The 7,113-nt window shown below is 39.2% G+C and overlaps 1 long non-coding RNA gene across 1 annotated transcript; it reads right to left on the bottom strand.

Annotated features, from left to right (window-relative positions):
* Window positions 1-2,907: 2,907 nt before the first annotated feature.
* LOC311073752 lies at window positions 2,908-6,885 on the bottom strand. The gene is made up of 8 exons (XR_014604207.1): window positions 6,829-6,885; window positions 6,416-6,451; window positions 6,161-6,230; window positions 5,831-5,886; window positions 5,509-5,549; window positions 4,945-5,054; window positions 3,346-4,402; window positions 2,908-3,203 (listed from the first exon to the last, which is right to left on the bottom strand). It is a non-coding gene; the product is annotated as an uncharacterized lncRNA (long non-coding RNA).
* Between the last annotated feature and the right edge of the window lie 228 nt (window positions 6,886-7,113).

The following is a 7,113-nucleotide window of genomic DNA, read 5'->3' as shown; positions in this document are numbered from 1 at the left end:
TTTGTGCAGGTACAACAGTACGTGGGCGATTACAGGGTATATGCAAAGAGTTTCCATGTAACCGCATGTCTTTCATATATATGCACATATATATAGTGTTTCACATGTACACGCAAGTGTTTCACATATATGGGCAAGTGTTTCAGTGTGTAGCGTAAGTTTTCAATGTGTATTGCAAGTGTTTCAGTGGGTTTCGTCTCAAACGGCCTCTCATAGTAATCGTGTCTCTTTCATTGCGTATTTTTATATTTTGAATAACTTATATCCTTCCACTGCATACTGTAACCCCTTTTGCCTCGATCTGGAGGATATCGCGGAGGTATTGCTCCAAAAAAGGTCACTGACACGCACGGGTATACCTCTTCCCGTCATGGCAATCTGTCGCGCTGGTCGTGTTTAACCATTTGTTTGTCAGACGTAGCAACAGTAACTAAGGGGGGTGGGGCTCGGCGAAAGGCTAATTGACCCTTCGCTAAGCCACGCCCGAAAACCGCCACAGGCCAATCGTGGCTTAGCAACCGTAACTAGGCGCGGGAGGTCTGGCAAGCTTTCGAGCGAGGGAAACATGCCGAAGCGTCGTGCGTATGGATTGTGCAAATGTGATACCCGGTATCCTAAAAGTTTGGACGGGGTGGTGGATTTTGTTCCCTTCCCGAAACCTAAAACCCAAGGGGAGAAATGCCGGGCGTCATCTTCATTTATATAGCGCTTTTAACAATGTAGATTGTTCCAAAGCAGCTTTACATTGATAATAGGAAATTAAAAGTAAAGTGTTTTGGCTTTATAGCAGCTCTAGAATAAAGTTATTGTCCAGCTCGTGGATCAAGCAGTGTGATTAAAGGCAAGACGGAGGCTCACTGACATAACGTTACTTAAAAATATATTTCAACATTTTGTTAATCGACGGCCAAACCGTTACCCCAATCCGATCGCGACTCTCCCGTTAGTTCTAGTAAAAGTAAAAGGTAGTTAGTAAAAGGAGGGAACATCACGGGGCTTGCCGGAGATCTCCAAGGAAAAGGTTGGTATGCAAACTTAATCAGTTCATAACAGTAAGTTAGTCCGACGTGTGAGCAGTAACGTTAGCCTGGCGCGCTAAAAATATAAGCGGGAGAATGGTATCATTGCAAAGTGGTCAGGCTAATGTCTTGTGTTTATTCCACAATACATATGGATAAGCTGTTTGTTTTATAAATATTAGAATATTTTAAAATTTCACTTACCCTGCTGGGCATGCACAAAGCTGTTCCTCAAATTTGTGTGTTTCCCATTTGAATGGTCAGCATATGAGGCGGTTGCTGCTTGCGCTGGGACCTAACGTTATGCTTCAACTTAAATTTTGATGAAATTATTCTCTAATCGTTTGCATATTATGTCGTGGATATAGCCCTCGAATGCATACTGCAGTATTGCACTCTCATATTTTCACCTGTTTGCCAAAAATGACTAATTATCTCCTTAGGAATGTCTGAAACCCGTGCATACATACTGTAATAGACGTGCCAGGCGCAAAAGCTTGACAGGCGTAGCAACAGTAACTAAGGAGGGCGGGGCTTAGCGAAGGGTCAATATATATGGGCAAGTGTTTCAGTGTGTAGCGTAAGTTTTCAATGTGTATTGCAAGTGTTTCAGTGGGTTTCGTCTCAAACGGCCTCTCATAGTAATCGTGTCTCTTTCATTGCGTATTTTTATATTTTGAATAACTTATATCCTTCCACTGCATACTGTAACCCCTTTTGCCTCGATCTGGAGGATATCGCGGAGGTATTGCTCCAAAAAAGGTCTGACACGCACGGGTATACCTCTTCCCGTCATGGCAATCTGTCGCGCTGGTCGTGTTTAACCATTTGTTTGTCAGACGTAGCAACAGTAACTAAGGGGGGTGGGGCTCGGCGAAAGGCTAATAGGGGTTATGCGGAACGCCCAACGTTCGAACCGGAAAACAGGTATAAACATTTCCGGTTTGCATTACCGTACGCATCTGCAGCGGTTGGTGATCTCTGAGGTAACTTATTTTGCGCTTTTTTTAGAATACAATTCTTATTTCTGTTTTAGTTAAAATGTCACGAATGCTTAAAGACCCACTCCGATGAAAATCATGTTTTTCTAGGTGTTAACATGTTCTTGTGGCATTTTTCTGATGTTAGAGGACATATCTTGAGAAAAATAAGTTCAAAGTTGTATTTCTGAGTATTTCTGCATTCAAATGGCTGTGAATCAGTAGCAGACGCTAAAATGCCAGCTAAAATAGACTGGAGTTGTGACGTAGTAACTCCACTGGGCGGTGCCACAAGCTCACCCTGCTGAAAAATCCAGCTAAAACCAGCCTAAGCTGGTCAGGCTGGTTTTGGCTGGTCTCCCAGCCTGGTCATAGCTGGTTTATCAGGCTGGTTTTAGAGGGGTTTTGAACACTTTTTTAGCTGGTCAGGCTGGTCTAAGCTGGTCAGCCTGGCTGGTCTTAGCTGGTCAGGCTGGTCTTAGCTGGTCAGGCTGGTTTTAGCTGGTCAGCCTGGCTGGTCTTAGCTGGTCATTGTTGGGCTTAGCTGGTCAGGCTGGTCATTGTTGGGCTTAGCTGGTTTTAGCTGGTCATTGTTGGGCTTAGCTGGTTTTAGCTGGCCAGGCTGGTCATTTTTGGGCTTAGCTGGTTTTAGCTGGTCAGGCTGGTCTTAGCTGGTTTTAGCTGGTCAGGCTGGTCTTAGCTGGTCATTGTTCGGCTTAGCTGGTTTTAGCTGGTCATTGTTGGGCTTAGCTGGTTTTAGCTGGTCATTGTTGGGCTTAGCTGGTTAGGCTGTTTTTAGCTGGTCAGACTGGCTGACTCTATGTCTTCTCTATTTTTCCTGCCACTGTGTGTTGTGACAAATAATGTAAACAATTCCAAGTATACTTAAAATAATTTTCAGGAGCACAGGCAACAATTCAAACAAATTCCTTTTATTTGATATTGCAGCCCCTTAAAACAACCCATTGATATGCTAACAGTAATGTACAAAATTATTAATTGAAATGATTAAAATGCTAAAAACTATAATAGTAACTAAAGGAGAACAATAACAGAATTATAGAGATACATTTTACATTACATTTTTCTTTTCTTTTTTTATGACATCTTGTATTTTTTGGGATATGTAATACCCCACTTGCTTCTCCCGCTTCTCTCTCTCCTCTTTCGGGTTCTTTTTGTTTGAGCCAGTCACTGAAGCAGACTTGAAAGATAAATAATTTAGATTATTAATTTGTCACTTTTCAACTAGTAAAACTTAGAAAGGTAATCAACTAATGTAAAACCGTTTTACTAAATTGGCTACGGCTACATAAAGTATATGAATGAATGAATGAACAGATTACCTCTCAAAACTTGCAGCTTGGATGGTGTCAGGGGAGGCTTTGCAGAGTGTTTATTCGTGGGACACTCCTTTCCTGACACACTTCTGCTCTTTAAAGTGTTTGTATGTGGATCTTCAAGACAAAACATAAATGAGCTTCAATTGTATGAAAAAAAACACTTCAAAATATCTTCTTTTATGTTCTACAGAAAAAATAAACTTATACAGAATATATTCCAGTTGGTAGCTATAAATGTTGTGACGTTACTCCTACTTTGGCTACCACATCAGAGCTGCATTTTTTTTAAAGATCTCAATATTACAAATAAGAAGCTGTATTTTTTTTCCTACAAAGATATCTAGTCATTTCAGTGAGATCTTAACAATTTGTGTGGGACCTTTCAGCACGTGTCAAGCAACTTTAGTCTGGGTAGATGCCATATTTAATTCTAAGTGAATCAAAAATGAGGCTGTGTGGGATATGCATACAGTCAGTTCAAAAGTTTGTACCATCTAAATGTGCTGGATCTTTTTACTTCATCACCACCCATGTTTTCTAAAGTTGATTTTTTTCAATATTTCATCAACATAACAGTACATTTAACCGATTGTAAGTCTGTCTTTTACAGACAGTGTTAGCTGTAGCTTTGATTTCGAATTAAAAGTCTCAATATGTGATGATCATTAGCTTCAATGCAGAACATTAATAACTATGATTGGGACTGCCATATATACATACATTATAATGAGCAAAATATTGCATTAAAAACGTTGTAAATTCTTTGGGATTAGTTGCTGTGTTTCAGCCATAGACTGTAAAAAAAGATGGACGACGCCCCTTCGCTCTCTTCCATTGATGAGAACTGAAGCCCGATATGGCGCTGACATCTTGGGGCTTGAGTTTGCGCAGTAGCGATCTTGGGACCAGACCTGCGCAGTAGTGAGCAGGAAGTAATCAACGCTCCGCCCTCACTCTCGCCGAATGCACTGAGGTGTACTGAGGTCGGTGTAGTTTACAGGTGCATCTGTCCAGGCCAACATCTGATGCCTTGATGCCTTCCGCTGGGATCCCAGAAAACCTGAAATAAAAAAAATAGTACAGTTCAAAATCTATCATACATACATCTCATCTGGTATCACAAATTATCATTCCAGGTTCACTTTAAGATATGCTCAATATTAGTGCTGCACAATATTGAAAAATGTAGAGTTTATTTAGAGATATCAGCCGTATGGTTTAGTGCAGGCGCTAACGGCGCTAAATCTCGTAAATTACCGCACTAATAATGCCCAGAATGGTACCAAACTTCTACAGTAGTACAAATAGGTTCTGTACTCATTAAACGAGGCATTGGAAAGTTTGTAAGTACATCAGGAGTTTATTTAAATAACACTTGCCTGACGGCGAATGCTACTGCTGATGTTGACGTCACTTTATGAGTACAGAACCTATTTGTACTACTCATTTTCCCCGACATAGAGCAGACCGGCACACAACAAAAACTGCTGTTCGGATGTTCCCTTTTCTGATATTTTAGCATTCGTGACATTTTAATTAAAACAGAAGTAAGAATTTTAGTATAATAAGCAAAAATTAAGAATTAACTCAGAGATCACCTACCGCTGCAGATGTGTACGGAAGTGAAAAGCGGAAATGCTTAGACCTCTTCCGGTTCGACCGCTGGGCGCTCCGCATAATCTCTATTGGGGGGATTTTGTAGAGGAGTGAACCTGCATAGAAAATTACAATAGATAACATGCATAGATAAATACAATAGAAGAAAAACACAGTTGAAATAAGCAGTGCATTATGTTTTTCAGTTAAATCTGAAAACATCAGGTACAGAAATTGAATTATCAAAATGTAAAATAAGTCTTCACTGTAAAAATAAAAGAACTATAAATTAATTAAATGTATCTTTGCTAAAGCTACAAGTCATTTTCTCTTTTGATGTTTGATCACCATTGGCGACACAAACAGCTGCGGGTACGTTGGGGCTGCTGTCACTTTAAGACGAATGCGCAGACCTAATATAAATGACACGCATCCATTTTCTTTCTGTTTAAAACACAAGACTGTTTACGAGGAAACTCGCCAAGATGGGCATTTTGACTTCATTTTGCGTGCACGTGTCTGTTTAAGCTAAAAAAAAAAGGAAAGAGAACTGAATTCGGCTACACTCACCTTCTTCATCTACTGACTGTGGATGGCATCAAGGTCTTGTCCTGAAGAATCACAGGGCCGAACAATAGGGATTATATCTCATCTGGTAACAAGAGCAAAGCCATAACTTTAAGAACTCTAATGATATATTTACCCCCTGATATTGCATTGGGGATATCAATTCAAACATTTTTAAAGGCTAAGAGTATGAGCCACAGCTGCCCAAGATATCTGTGAAAAATAACTGCCTAAAGTTGTCGACCCCCTGAACCACATTCAGCATTTAAAAGTACAAAGAATTTCAGTATTGATCAATAAAAAAAACATATAAACACATAAATACCTTTGAGTTGGACAGTATGGTGTCAGTCTCATTGGCCAACATAATTCAAAACAGACCTAAAGAAATAAAATAAAATATAGTAATCATCAGGATATCATGTTATCATAATAGTTAAATGAATTATTATTATAACTATGACCATTATAATATTGTATTAGTCGCCTATTATTTAGCTGATTATTTAGCCTACAGGCTTCTCAAGGACAATCTCACTGAAAAAACCTGGGGTTAATGATTTTAAAATGTGAGACTTATTTCAAAAGCATAAATCATACAGACCCCAAACCTTTGAACAGCAGTGCACTGTATGTTTGAGGTGGTTTTGCTTACTAGTCATATGGTTCATAGCCGTGGAGATTTTCTTGGACGGGGGTGCAGCAGGCCATCACAGCATGATGATCTAGATAGAACATAACATGCTATTTGTCACAGAGCCAACAATATTACATGGGATAGGTTTATTACAAGGAGCCAAGCTAGAACAGAGGTGAAATGCAGAAAAGATAAATATATACAAATCTTAAGATAATATATTGTGAAATAAATGCATATGGAATTATCATCATGATTTAAACAATAACTCACCCCTTGTTGTAGAGTTTTATTTTTTCACTCGTTATTCTGAAATCACATTTTAGCAATATTGGTAAGTGACGTCACTGATTAAGTTAACAATACAGTGCATTCTTTTAGGTTAAATAAATTAGCTTACTTCCCATTGACAAATCACCAGCAAAACTATCAAAAACTGTTATCTACACTAAATATGTGTTTAAAACCCAAACTTTCATAAATAAGACCTTAACTTAACGTAACTTAGGCCTAAAGTTCTCTTCTGAAAACGGTTAGCTGCTAGCGTAGATGCTAACGGACTTTTTCAAAGACACAAAACCATTTCTTTAAAGTAAATATTCACCAGAAGCGTGTCAATTACACGTAAGAAATGTGTCAGGGACGTTTGTGTGTATTATTTGTGAGATTTTGTTGACTAAACTTACCTGAAAGCAGTGAAAACAACAGCGAGAGACGGGAGTTTTGTTGTTTGTCAGTTGTCGATGACGTTTCCATCTGACGGTGCAGCGGCAGCGCACGTGCATAGGCGCACGTGCTCCAGTGTTTGATCACGCGCATGCGCATTAAAACACTTCAAAGTCACGCAGCATTTAAATAAACATATAGAATTAAAATATATAACAATTTAAAATAGATCTGAACGTTGTTGGTTATCTTATAACCTTAGGGGACTTGTACTGACGACGTTGTCAGTTGGTAATCTGCCTGTT

The sequence above is a fragment of the Abramis brama genome (genome assembly GCF_963993115.1).
Source record: "Abramis brama genome assembly, chromosome: 22".
NCBI classification, from domain to species: domain Eukaryota; kingdom Metazoa; phylum Chordata; class Actinopteri; order Cypriniformes; family Leuciscidae; genus Abramis; species Abramis brama.
Note: the sequence above shows the minus strand (reverse complement) of the source record. Positions and strands in the feature narration are given on the sequence as shown.